Source organism: Rhea americana, unplaced genomic scaffold, assembly GCF_003343005.1.
Source record: "Rhea americana isolate MKP2758 unplaced genomic scaffold, rheAme1 scaffold_19, whole genome shotgun sequence".
NCBI classification, from domain to species: domain Eukaryota; kingdom Metazoa; phylum Chordata; class Aves; order Rheiformes; family Rheidae; genus Rhea; species Rhea americana.
Window position 1 is genome coordinate 6,079,725 of NW_028186038.1, and position 14,926 is coordinate 6,094,650.

Sequence of the window (14,926 nt, forward strand, 5' to 3'; positions counted from 1 at the left end):
CTCCACGCCAAGCGCGCTGCTGCGGGGTTCGCCCGGCGCCCGGCTCGCTCCGCGCCGCGCGCAGCTAAAAACACCCCGCGCACAGCGCTGGCRAACCGGACCCTCGCCCCTGCTTCGAAACACTTGTGAGAATCAGGTTATTTTGCTCGCGTTGCATCCGAGCACGTTACCTTGGGTTCCTCACTGTGCATGACTCACGCGCACAGATTTTAATAAATATTTTCRAGATCTAGCACGTAGTAAGAGAATATGTACTGTTTACTGACCAAATAAAGGCCCAGGCTGAATGCTACCACGCTTTTCATGCCTTCATCATTCAAATACCACGCTGCCCAAAAAACCTGCTACTTGAAGAGTATCAGTTTTTAGGAGATTAATAAATTGCTTATATGCAATGATCAGGAAGTCAGGTAGTATCTTATTTTCTAAAATTAAAAAAAAAGGGGGAAAAAGTTTTGAGGTTTTTTTTTAAAAAACAAGCATTTTAAATGTTAAATAATTATTTTTAGAAATAAATAATTTCTATAAATAAATAATTATTTATGTTAATATTTAGAAAATCTGAATACATAAAATCAGTAGTTGCAATTAACAGATAGCTGAGATGAGGTGTAGAATCCGATCATGTCCAAAATAATAGGCATATTCATAAAGATTTGGAATTAATCCAGTGGCTGAAGAACTGTTAAAATCCATAGAACAGTTAAAATACAGATTTGCAAATATATCTTAAATTATGTTTTTATCTTTTCTCTCTGCAGGCTGATGTACTACCAAGAAACCATCACAGAAATTTCACCAGATTCCTTGCATCAGACTCCACAGAGATTGTTAAAATCCACTAACTACTATTTGCAGAAAATACTAATGGCTGTAATTTAGTATTTTTAAATATGCACAATTGTATCTGGCCTCTCCCAGGAGGATATGCCGGTTAACAATGTATCCTTTAGGGGCAAGTACTTATGTACTAGTGATATTCCTAGGATGCATGAAAAAAATTCACTTGAGGAGTRTCTTTCATCTAGTTTTTGAACCACTCTCTTGCCTTCTGCTCATGAAATTCTCTCCTATCCTCTCATCACTGCCAACACATTCAAGGACACTGTGGAAGCGCAGGAAATCATGAATACAGCAGCATTCCCTCCTTTATCACAAGTCTCCTGTCATACCTATAAAAACAAATACAGCGGCTGCACATTTAGTCTGAGAACTAGCAATTCTCACTGATTTCAGGTGAAGCTGGGCGCATTCAGAACTACCAGGATCGTATTCCTCGGCTGCCAGGCAATTCACTTCCCAGGCTGGACACACGTGCAGAACTCCCTCTGGGAAGGGAGGGCAAACGAACGAGCACAACCAGCCGCTGCTTCTCCTGCTACTGACGGCCGCCTTGGGCACCGGAGCAGGAAGAAATTCGGCAAGTCAGCGTCGGCTCCTCAGGCTCTGCACCGCAGGGCTTCGAAGCCCCCTGCGCTCGCTGCCCTGCCTACGGCAGCTCTCCTCCTGCCGGGGCACGCACCTACCTTCAGCAATGCTTGCAAAACAGATTGCTAACAGCTCCACCGCCGGCAAAAGCTTCACTGGGGATAGGGCCAGCGTGAGTCAGAGCCCTGGGGCTGCTGCTGCTTGTGTCATTTGGTGCAGCAGTCTAAACGCACGGCGAGAGGGCTCGACAGCCTGCACCCCTGCACGGGGGCCGCTGCGACGGGCTGCTGCCCCGCGCTGCTCTTCAACAGTTCGGACTAAACTGCTGCCGCCAGAGACGTGCAAAACCGCGCCGTGTGTTAGGCACTTCCTTACCGTGCTTGCTTCCTATCTCGATAAAACACAAACCTCATTAGTCCACAATCTTCCAAAACATTGAAGAGAATTAGCAAGTTCTACTCCATTATTACTACAYGTGGCAAACAGTTCAAATAATAAAAAAGTTACATTCAGCTATTTCCATAGCAATCTAAACATGAAATAGTAAAAGTGCGGCAATAAAGTTATAATTTTACCTTTTTAAATTAAATTTTTGCTAAAATTATGGATATTAGTGATTTAATACAAGAAGAAATCTTGCAAATAAGATTTGCTTTCTATTGTTGGAATTACTGTGCTTCAACTCAAATAAATGAGTTAATATTAAAAAACAGACACAAACTGCAAAAGCTTTTGTTTGAGATKTTGCCGTTCTTGTTTTGTTCATCCTTTAGATAGCAGACAGGAAGTTCTTGGACATCTTAAATCTGATTTATCTGGGAATTAAGTATGTTTGAAAATCACTGTGAACTGTCTTCAGTCACTGAAGTCACCATCAGGTAAGTTCTGCAACCTGCACACAACAGCGTAAGCAACTGCACTAAAGTCTTGAGCAAGGCGGGAGTACGGTTTTTGATCGTGGTTTTCAGACTGCACACAGCGTGGAGTAAAACAGCATTTCAGCCTTGCGAAGGCTGTTTGCAACATTATCGTCAGAACCGCTGAGGTCAGAACCTTATTGCTAYATACAAATCCAAAGTTATGCTGGGCAGAAGTAACACAGTGGAACCTCCTCTCAAATGCTAGTGTTAAGCTCACAGCTTTGTGAACTAACTTAAACTTAAGCAAAATTTCTTGCACATCAGATGCTTGTAGATGTAGTAAAATTTCTGTACAATATTTCTTGATTTACACTTTGAAAAGTTCACAGGATATTAACTATTCTCCATTTTACTTATAGTGATTTTCTTCTAAGAACAGTGGCTGAACTAAAAACTAGCAAGGTTCTCTCTTGTCCCATATGCAGCTTGTCATTAAAGCACATTTGCAGTCACAAAGCCATACATTTGGGATATTTAAACAGTCTAATAACTGAGAATTAGTTACGTAGTAAAAGTGTCTTCCACCTATTAACAAGATTTTTTTTCACAATGAAGACCAGAAACTCTGCACAAATATTCCTTGGAGAAATATATAAACTTCTAATCATTTATTGTTTCCTGTTGAACTATACACAAGGGATTTATGAAAAGTATTTTTCAGATATGTCATCAGTTAGATAGCGTTAAGGGAGAAATATTAGCTCCTCAAAAACATTTTTTACCCTACTACTTGGACAGTCACATAAGCAAGCACTATCTCTTGCCAGCTCTTGGCTTATTACGTAACACACCCAAGCTTTTACATTTACTCGGCAYAGGCAACAGTGGCTCAATTTGGCACATTTTTTGGTTTTCAAATATGAATAAGAATGCTTCAGAGAATAAATCTGAGTTGGGAAATATTTACATGGGAAGCTGAGTATAGATTAAAATTACTTGGCTTCAAAAATAAAATTAGATGATGTTAAATTTGGTTTATTTATGAAGTTGTATTTGTTTAATTTAAATAAGTAATCTCCTTTGAGAGAGTTCAGCTTTGCAGAATGATRATCTGTTCCTGTATTTCTATTAGTTGTGATTTATCCTGATTCATTCCTTYGTTCAAGAAATGCTAATGAAAGCAGACGATGCTGAAGAAGCTCAACAGCAAACAACAACCAATACAACCATCCCTCAGAAGAAGGGGGAAAGATCACGCAACACAGTCAAGCCTGAAATCTGAGCCAAAGATTTCTGGGGAGAACTTGGATATGGAGAAAATCCAGAACAGGGACTTTGCTGTCAGCCTGAACTAGCATGACCTCAATTCTCACCAACTCGTCTCAAAAAGTCTCACAAAGCCACACAGCAAATTACCTTTCTCCTATGGGTATATATTTAAGGGAGATGAAGAGCTAAAATCAACCTTGCTGGGCTTTGATGCTGAGGCTCAAGGGAGGCAAATCATTCCTGAAGGCTTTGGGGACATGCAGATTGTAGGAACAGATGATGGGCAGCCTGATAGCAGCCCTATCAATCCGTACACATTGTGAGAACATATTTAAGAGCTTTTAAGATCAGATGTACAGGCTTTTTTGTTGGTGTATTTCCATACCACTAACTGTTTATGAATTTACTGTACCCCTTGGGTACGATCCCCAATACTACTGCGATGTCTGTACAGAGAGCTGCTCCCTAAATGCTGTCTTTTAATGTGGACATTGTGGAGAGGGGCATCAGGCTGCAGTCAAACTCGTACTGCAGACCTCCAAGGCCTCCCAGGTCCATATATTTCTTCTCTTACAAAGCTATTCTTCTACCTTTTCTGTGAAGCTGACTGATCTTTACCTCAGATCATTTTTTTTGGTGGAGGTCGGAGGGAGAGTCCTTATTTCTCGACTTCTATTGGGTTTGTTCACCTCACTGATAATGGTAATATCAAATTACTTACACCATCACTTCAGTGCATGCGTGACTTGTAATACGTAAAAAACAGTAGCATACACTCCCTCTTCCTTCCTAACTTRAATTATAAAAGGTTTCATCAAGTCATTATGGGCATCACCGTCGCTGTTTTTGTGTTGTGTGGATTAATGGAGTAAGCAGGTTGCTCCACGCTCTGCCTAATCTTTTGCAGGAACGAATTCCATAGGTCCAGAGAAATTTTTATCTCAAGCAATCACAAGCTTCCCCCCATTTGTTTTTTTATTACTGTAGTGGGACTTGGCTGCTATAAAAAGTCAGAGCCATGGGGGAGAAAGTCAAATCCATATGAAATTTCAAATAAACTAAGACCTCAAATGTCAAGGCTCCATGCTCACTGCAGAGCAAATGCAGAAAGCAGACCTGCACGGCAACGGCTTGCTAACGCTTCAGAGTGTACCTGACCTAAATAGAAATATCTGGCAGCCACTAGGAAAGTTTCTAGAGAACTAGTTGTAAGGTCAAACAAGAACTGCTGAGGAAGGGAGTGGATCTTGTGTGTGGGAGGGAGTACAAAACTGTTATTGTTTTCAAGTGAACCACTGAAAGAATAACTTTGAATGGAATTAAACTACACAGTACACTAAACAGCAAACAAGCACTTTATAGCAACTGTTCTCTACTCGGGGTGTTTCTCTATGCCACACACACGTATTCTCTATTTCCACGTTGGATATATTCCTTTCCAAATCCAGCAAAYGGTCAAAACTTTTCTCAAACAAGCACCTAAATGAAAACTGTTCTTATCAGCAGAAAATCTTTAGCAGGGTTTTCAGCTTGTGTTTTACAGGTCTCAGTGTTCACTGCACCATTTCAGTTCTTACGCCAGAGCTGCGGTCCCTGGGTCATGCCTCTATCAAAAGGCAATGGCGTCAGAGGCTGCATTTTACTTAACATAAAGTATCTGGCGCACAGGATTTACATGGAATCGAGGACCCAATTCCRCTTCGATTTCCGCTGATCACAGACAAGTATTTCAGGAATGAGCTGCTAGCGGTATTGTGGCCTACTCTAAATAGAAAGTGCCTTGTTCTCAAAGGAGTAGTATATATGCATATTTCAAAGTTACATATTTGTTCTTTCATGGTGCTCTCATTCAGTCTTATTTTTAAATGATATTATAATTGTCTTTTTCTCAGGGTCTGCCAAAAAGCTCCAAAAGCACAGCTATTTACCTTACTGACATTCAGATTATAACAAAAACCTTAAAACTGACTTAAGTCCTGTATCTGTAACTTTCATCTGCTCCAGATAAGACAAATAATTACAGAGAGGAAACAATATTTCCTTAAAAGGAAACTAGACACATTTAAGAAATATTACAATTTTCTCTTTTTTCAAAAAGAAGTTAAAAAAAATAATCCCAGATCTTTTTCTAGCAAGAGATACCCTCTTAATCCAAAAAAAAAGAAAGAAAAAAAGAAAAAAGAAATGATATGTAAATGAAGCTTCTATGTTCAGACCTCATGCACTCAATTTTAATTCTTCAAAAGGTTCCTGAAAAAAAACGCACCAGATGTCTTCCATTTTCTTTTTCATTTCTTTCTACCCTCAGTTCTGGTATCAGCATTACAGTTTTGGATTAAAACTTCTGAAGTATATTTCTAAACTAGAAAAAGGAGGACAAGGGCAGGGAAGAGGACATTTAATTTATTATCTTTTCACATTAGAGTTATAGAGTGCCCTACTGATATCCCAAGCTATAAACCCTGTCGTTCGTGTTATATTAGTCATCTGTGTACAGGGAAAGTTGGATAAATATATAATCCTGTTCCTGCATTGCAGACTTTCATATGTCCCTTCTTCAGTTTTCATATTGCTTTTTATTATAAACATTGCTTCAGTGGAGGGGGGAAGAATCCATAGCAAGCTAGGGAACAGTACAGCGACTGAAATCTGTTGCAATGAAGAATTCCAATAAAATTCAGATGAAGATAACCAAATAAAYAGATAGCAATGCAGTCTTTGCAGCAAAGGGTAGCTTTTGCCACAGTCTGAGCACCATTTGTCTGTATTAACACACTGTCCCTTCACCAAGGTCAATTCTGTTACCAGRCACGGAGAGCAGCTGGCCCATCCGGGCTTCCCCACAGCTCAGACACGAGCCAGGTCCCTCCTGCATATTGACAACGTCTCATTTGAGACCGACTCCGGTGGTCTTTCCCTACATGTTTCCCGCTGTTATATCACAGATTTCTGGAAAAAATACATTCTCCTTGCCTTCCCATCTCCACGTAAGTAAATAAATTCCGCCTCTTCCACTCAGCCTACCTATCTAATATTTTAGCATAGTGCTGAACACACAGAAATACCTAATCTATTCTGGACCCACCAAAACAGATTTCAAACCAAACAGAAAACTTTGCATGTATTGGTGCATACATGCCAACTAGCTGACCTATGGACTAATGTTTCCCTGTATATGCTTTTGTAACAAAACACCAGCTCAAAACCCCTAAGCCTTGAAGGGGAATTTTTGACCCTTCAAGAGAAAAGTTAGTCGTCCCCTGAGCTKCTTCTAGATCTGTTCAAAGCCAGCCAAGACAGACCCCTCTCACAGGCAGCAAGGAGGTCATAGTGTAAGGAGAGGACGAGAGAGGCACCAAACATTTACTGTCAAATACGGAAAATGCCCTGCAAAACTATGAGGGTTTGCCTCCAGGCCTATAGAGAAAGCTGAGAGGTAAACAGCACAGAAATTAAGCCTACTGTAACTTCTGTAACCCTCTTGCTCCTGTGTATTATTTTTGTTGCATTTTCAGCCATCCTAGTCAATAATGCTGACTCAGCACTACCATCTTATCCTAGGTACCGCTGCAGCACTACAGAGGCAACTAGTCATAGGGCAAAGCAAACGCCCTCCTTGCAGAGTGCAAGAACTGCCATTCCGTCTCTGCAGCAGTGCACAACTCTTTCTAGACTTTCTTAGGTTAGCTGGACTATGCATAAATAGGTAGCCTTCTAAGCATTAGAAGGGGGAAAACGACAATCTCATTTCATTATGAAAAGCAGTATGAAATCATTATTTCATTACAATTATAGTCTAACGATGCCTTAGTATCAAACATCAGTTGACACAATTTTAGAGCAACGTGCAAAATCTTCATTGTAATTCAAGCAGAAGAAAGAAATGTAGTAAACATGCAGAGTAAAATTAAATGGCTCTCTTTGGCCAGGACAACAGTCTCTTCCTAAACTGACTTAGAAAGGATGCAAACCAATGCCGCCTCCTGACATTYTGGATCATGCATTTTCTAAGCAGGCTGGAACAGTTTATTGGAAAAATCGCTCTCTTCCGATTAGCTATGTGACACAAAGCGTACCTTTCTGAAAGACAGCCATAACRGTAGCAGCATATTTTTTATTATGCTATATCAGCATCGATGTTTGCATCAAGGTTAGTTAGATGCTGAATGTAACTATTGCAATCTATTCATCCATGCTGTTAAGAGAAACAGCATATATTGCACATGCCAAATAAACAGATAATGTACTTCTGTAAAGTGTAACTCTTTCTCAAGGTCCACTAACATGTAGAAGCCTACAGCAACAATGAGTAGAGATGGTAACATCTGCTTCGAGGAGGCAATGGCTGGAGATTTAAAGGAAAAAAAAAAAGCAGTGGAAATATGTTCTCATTATCCCTATTCAAGAAGTGTGCTAGTATCATAGGCGAACCGTGTGAGTGTGCAAGTGTGTGTGAGAGAGAGGATGTCCAAAATCAAGCAGCTACTCTCTCAAGCTGAAGCCAACTTCTTACTAGCTGAAACTGGTATGGGCTGGCTGTCACTTTTAATGATACTTGGACAAAACAAAAAAATGGTACATTCAATGAAAAAAGAAACATTAGATGACCAGCAATTACGAGGCTGATCACAGGACTTGCTTCTGTACATGGACTATTTAAATTAGAAAAATGGAGACTTTAGGGATCCAGGAAGAAGATGAGGCCAAAAAGAAGAGTTTCCCAACAGAAGTGGTCTTGGACAGAAGAAGAGGGCCCACAAAGAAGAAAGTGAAGATTTTGACTGGAGGAAAGATCCTGGAGGTGAGAGAAGCTCCCAGAGAGCAGAGGTGCGTGGAAACAAATGCCAGGGGATGCCATTAATGCCAGAAACCAGTAACTGCAAGCACCTGTACAACAGAAACCAACACATCTTTCTGCCTCACCTTCTCCAACCAGCAGCCATCTGCCTGTCGGGATGCTGAGCCCTAATGAATGCAATGGGGGTGAGGAAGCAAGCGTGTGAGATCAAATAGGGTAAAAGCTCCCAGTCTCACTGGTTCTTACACAAACCTCAGTATGCAGACCCACTACGGGTTGTAATTTACTCTTACCCGTGACAGCTGGATTCACCTCGCTCCTGGCTGGAGGACAATAACCCTGATGGCAGACTGATGGAACTGGCCAGCATGACACTACGTGCTTCTTCATCTGCTGTATCAGCTTCAGTTAGCCTGTTGGCTAATGGAATAGTTTATGGCATTATTATTTACACTCTTACCAGAGTGCTTAAGACTGAACATCTGACCTCACATCTAAAGGTCAGCAGGAAATTCCCATTCCACTATAAATCAGTGGTGCTATGGTAGTACACAGAGGGACTTATCTTTCACCTAAAATACTTGCTAAATCAACCCAATGTTTAGTTTAAACACCATTTGATCTGTGATAGCTGACTGTTGTCTCTAGCAAAGCAGTTATTTTGTTATCATCAAACTTTGGCTGAGGCATACAGAGGTAAGGGCTTCAAAACACTATCTCATCCAAAATTGAAGTACAAAGTTTGCATGGAATTGGACTGTGGAGCACAACTTAAACAAGAGCATGGAAGATAGCTTATCATATTGAAGACAGACAGCTCTTGTCTAGGTAAAAATCTCACAAGAAGTGTACGTATGAGGAGTGTCATTTGCTTCAAATACTTAACTAATTCTAGAGAGCAGGAGCTAGGAAGGCCAGTGAGTTGGACAGATGATTATACTGAAATATCTTTTTGCCCAACATGTAACAAATGAGCATCTTCCTTAGCCCATTTCCTCATTTTGTGTGATAGATCTTTTACAAAGATTCAAACCATACTGGGTTTCAATTCCTTTTATTTTTAATCCATTTCATACGGTTTTATTTTTAACTCACCTTAATTGAAATGCACTTAATGAAATTATGCGCTTAATAAAATTATAAATTGAAATTATTTCTTCAACTGTGAATCTTCATGCTTTAAAACATAAAATAAGCTTTTAGCAAACTTAAATCATTGGTTTTCCTTTTTTTGTCCTTAAAAAAGGTAGATACAGGCAAAATTGCATCTAGAATGTAGACACAATGTATTGGACCTTTCATATGATTAATTGCAAAGATATACAGAATACTGACCATACTACTGCATTCTTGGTACACAGAGCTTCAGTTCAGTGCAGACTACTGGGCCAAATTCTGCAACTGCRGTACCATTTTAACCAAACGACACTCTAATGAAATTGAAGACATTTTTGGTAAAAGGAAAGATTTGTCCCTATATAGTATTACCTTTGTTACTTCAGAGATTAGCTTCTTAACGTACTAATGTTCACCACCGGTTAAGAAGGAATGCTGATACTATCACAGCAAGGGTGATCTAGTGAAAAAGCAATATATCTAGGAGTTCTCCTTCCTCATGACATCTTGCAATGCAATAGCCAAATGACTTTATTAATTACCTGGACGTGAGGCACAGTACAGTCTCAGCAAGTTTGCACATGATGCAAAACTGGGAGTAGCAGCAGATACACCAAAGGGCTGTGTCACCATTTAGAGGGACATCAACAGGCTGGAGAAATGAGCAGAGAAGAACCTCATGAAATTCAACAAAGGCAAGTGTAGAGGCCTCTATCTGGGAAGGAATACCCCTTGCAGAAGTACATGTTGGAGGACATCTGGCTAGAGAGCAGCTTTGCACCGAAGGACCTGGTGGGTCTGGCGGACAAGAAGTTGCGCATAAGCCAGCAATGTGCCCTTGTGGCAAAGGCGGCCAACAGCAACCCGGGCTGCTTTAGGAAGAGCGTTGTCAGCAGGTTGAGGGAGATGATTATTTCCCTCTGCTCAGCCCCAGTGAGCATACTGTGGTGGACTGCTGTGTCTAGTGCTGGGCTACCAAAACAAGAGAGACATGGRCATACTGAAGCAAGYTAGTGACAGTCCACAAAGATGATTAAGGGACTGGAGATCTGATGCACGAGAAGAGGCTGAGGGAGCTGGGGCTGTTCAGCCTGGAGAAGAGAAGGCTCGGGGGGARCTTATCATCATGTAGAAAAAGCTGACGGAAGACTATTTCCAGTGGTGCCCAGTGATAGGACAAGAGGCATTTTTTTTTTCCAATACTGTGAGTGTGGTCAAACACTGGAACAGGTTGCCCAGAGAGGTTGTGGAATTTTCTCCTTGGAGATCTCGAAACTCGACTACACGTGGCCTGGATCAACCTGTTCTAGCTGACCCTGGTTTGAGCAGGGAACTTGGTCTCCAGAGCTCCCTTCTAGTGTTACCTTTCCATGTTTATGTAAAATCAGTTACAGAATTGGGCTCTTCCACCCATTTCATGTTCTTCATGCACGGAAGGGAGGTAGTAGTATAAGACTGCACAAACTCTTGCAAATAAGTTAGTTATTAATGTTGATCCTCTTCTCAGTTTACACAGGAACTGCTTCCAGGCTTTCTCTTAAGGCCTGGTGCACAATCCATGTATGTTTTAACCGTGCAATAGCTTTTCTAAAAACAAGGGAACATTAGCTACAGGATGAACTTGTTCACACACAGTATGGTAGAAGGAAAGCATTTTGTAGCTTGATTACCATATCTCAGCCACGCGGAGTCTGATACTTAAGCTGACATCCCTCATCACTTCTGAGCCTTCATATTTTATTGATTCGCAGCGTTATATAGGAATATGCCCTGTACTTTACAGCAATGACAGCCTCTWAGAACTATTTTCTTGTTACTGTATTATTTTAACACATTCTTCATTCATTCRTAACTTTAATTATAAATTGATTCTTTTTCTTCAGCTGTAATTCTCCATTTTAATGCACACAATAAGAGCAYATATCAAGAAAACTGACATAGAAAGCACATTATTTTTCCCCAGACATGAATAAATCCTGTAAAATTTCCCCACAAAACCCCAAATTATACCATATGATTGAGCTCTGTACGCAAAGTATATTGTACATTCCAATGAAAATTACAATAAAATGCTATTGCTCACCTTCATTGCTTCAGGTATGAAAGTAAAGCCTAGAGGATTTTACCTACAGGTACTCGCATATAAAAAATTAAAAACATATAAAACATAACCTAAGAAGAAATATTGTTCTATTATGCAACTGTTCAACTGAAGATGGATTATCTTTGAATAAGAGATRTATGTAGAGAAATACACACACCGATATGCGATGCACAAGGATAAATTCCTACAGTCTTACAGTACTGAGCATCCCTGATGTGCGTTGCAAAGCAAAGGCCAGTCGAATCTGAGCTAAGGTGTCCTAACTGCTAGCAGAGTGTCTGGAATGCAGGTGCTGCAGAGGTAGCAGMACTATCCCACCACACAGATTTCTCCTGCCTGATTTGCAGCTGAGCCACACCGACAGGAAGCCTCCATTCAGAGAGGATTCATTGCTACCTTCTTGGCTTAACAAGAAAAGAATCTTAATGAAAGCACAAAGTTCTCTATTAGGCTTTACCACCAAATTTCAATATATGAATTAGGCAAAAACACCTCTCTAGAGCAGATAATTTAATCATAATCAACCTCAGCTTTTTTTTTTTTCACTCCTTTTTTCAATTGACTTCTTTAAATTATTCAGARATGGGTAATTTTAATCATGGATTTTATTCAGTTGATCAGACAATGTATAATATCAGTGTAATTAATTTTTATTCACTTTCCACAATCAATCAGAAAGGAACAGCACTACTTGCTAAATTCCAGTGAACTGTAATATCCTTCTTTGTCTCTCCTTGAAAACATAATGAAAAATGTGGTAAAAGCCAAGCTTATTCGCTACAAGATTCTACAGCAGGGTGAATCAAATAAGCTGCTCTCTTCCCTTCGGAACGTTATTTTAAGCCTGACCTGCGAAAGTATTCACATTTATTAAAAGGAGGCGGTGCAATGTACAGAGCTGTCAGCTGCTGGAGTTCTGCTGCAGTACAGTGAGGTTTTAGTGAGTGTGAAAGATAGTTACAAGGTCATGACTTCTATAATTACTTCAAAGTCTAACAAGAAATTATTATATACAGAATTGACACTTGGAAATACAAATTGCAGGATGAAAATAAATGAAATGTGAAAACACTCTTGTAAGGTTCCTATATAGAAGCAGAAGCAGAATGTAGGTTCACATTTGCAGTACTCAAATGGGAAGCAGTTTGCTTTTTTTTTTTTTTAATTCCATTTGCATCCCAAATTCTACAGCATCGGAAAACATAAGTGGTATATTTTAAATGCCGAGGGAGRGGGAAAAGGAAAAAGAAAACTAATCCTTTGAAACTGTTTCCTAGATACATGGAATAAAATCTAAAAGAAAAATGCACTTACAAAAGTGACTCCATGGAAGCTCTTAAAGAACRGTATGACACCTAGTTCATCGTTACCAGGTTTTCTGTAACCGGCAATACTACTGAGAAGCATAAAACTGTCTTCCAAAGCTGTATCAATACATCAATATGTATGAAACCTTCATATAGATGCTGAAAGCATGAGAAATCTCATTCAGTTCCCATTTACAACAAAGGGAAATATTGACCTTTTCTGTGAAAATGCAAGTATATTTACCATTGATGTGCTGGGCCAAAATCAATTCTCCACAGAAATACAGAAAGAAATACAAAGAGGATGAGAAAGGGGACACAAGACGAAAAAAAAAAAAAAAAGCTGCATCGCTATACACATACATTCACCTTATCTACAAGCCCTATTTACTGTGTTATTCACAAATAATCATTCTGCCANAAAACGAAGCACTTCTTCACAGGTAGCAATTTCCATCAAAATGAGAGAAACACGAACAAAGTAAAAGCTGTATGTGCTCAAAGACCTGCTGGATATTGACCTTTTCTGTGAAAATGCAAGTATATTTACCATTGATGTGCTGGGCCAAAATCAATTCTCCACAGAAAAAAAGAAAGAAATACAAAGAGGATGAGAAAGGGGACAGAAAAAAAAAAAAAAAAAAAAAAGCTGCATCGCTATACACATACATTCACCTTATCTACAAGCCCTATTTACTGTGTTATTCACAAATAATCATTCTGCCAGCACTACAAGGGAAAAACGAAGCACTTCTTCACAGGTAGCAATTTCCATCAAAATGAGAGAAACACGAACAAAGTAAAAGCTGTATGTGCTCAAAGACCTGCTGGATACCTGACTGAAACAGTTATTTCAGAGGAAGACACAAGAGCTAGTCATGCATATGGATGACCTTTCACAAATTAAATGCTAATCGGGAATGCATCTCGACATAAAAAATAGGTGGAGTATGAAGCAGATCTGTAATCTCCTTTTACTAAGGAATAACTAACAAAAAGACCTCATCAATTTCAAAGTGCATATATCCAATATTAACCAAAAATTCCAGAAACAAAAGCATAGTTTTTCCCAATGCAGCATGCCAGCTATCTTTCAARCATCCTAATTAGCCTAACATCACTTTAATGCTTTAAGAGAGTCACTAACAGAACGTAATCAGGAGGTTAAATGACCAGAAGTCCTAATAAGCATGCAGCTCCCGAGTGCGTGCTAATGGTAAAAGGAACAGTTTTATCACGAAGGAAGACACACTCCCTTTTAGCAACTTCAGTACTTACCTTGCAGAAGGTATGGAAAGTACTGGGCTAAGCATCAGCTCCCGGCTGTTCAAGTGTTGCAGGACTGCCTACAGGAATCATCCATCCCAGTAGTCCTAGGAAACGACGCGCCGCGCACAAGCAACTGCCCAGGCTTGCACAGGACAACTTAAAGTCAGTAAATCAAAGGTTGGCAAACAGAGCGACTGCTGCCTGGGATGATTCAGACAGATGAACTGTCAGTTCCGCAAGCAGGGATCAAATGCACAGAATCGCCCTTTACATAATAGGAAATGACTCCAGTAATCTTCTGTTTTCTGTGCAAGCGTTTGGCCGTTCATGAAACTACAAAGCTTTTCCATGCAGCATTCACGGATTTGTTTCTAATTCTCCTTTTTAAAAAAATATATACATATATATGTGTATGTATTTTTTATATATATATATATATATAGCATATATATATACAGAATCATCAGTTATCACATCATACACTGCAGAAAGCCTTTCCCCACCTTACCACGGGAAACACTATGCATGCTTCAAAGAAATCACACAAAAATCCCCTTTTTCAGTAACAGCATTTTCTAGCCCGTTTCAACATGAAGGTACTGTACTTTTTTTGTGTGTGTGTGCCCTTTACTTTCAAATGTACACACTGAAAAACTGTAAGTAGCTCTATAAATAAACCCATCTGAGGATTACATATTCTAATAAAAAAGGTCTTTGCCTATCACAGAATAATATTAAACTTAGAAAAAAATGCAAACTGTACTGCTCACATTGT

The 14,926-nt window shown here is 39.7% G+C and overlaps 1 protein-coding gene across 10 annotated transcripts in view; it reads right to left on the reverse strand.

Annotated features, from left to right (window-relative positions):
* Window positions 1–14,926, reverse strand: part of ATP2B2 (ATPase plasma membrane Ca2+ transporting 2) — a 374,808-nt gene that overhangs the window by 217,597 nt on the left and 142,285 nt on the right. The window contains exon 1 of one of the 10 annotated variants that reach the window (XM_085302458.1): window positions 8,649–8,763. The exons of the other annotated variants lie outside the window; for them this stretch is intronic. The gene's annotated coding sequence lies outside the window, so the exon portion shown is untranslated. Of the gene's footprint in view, window positions 1–8,648; window positions 8,764–14,926 lie in introns of those variants that run through there. 10 annotated transcript variants of the gene reach the window in all.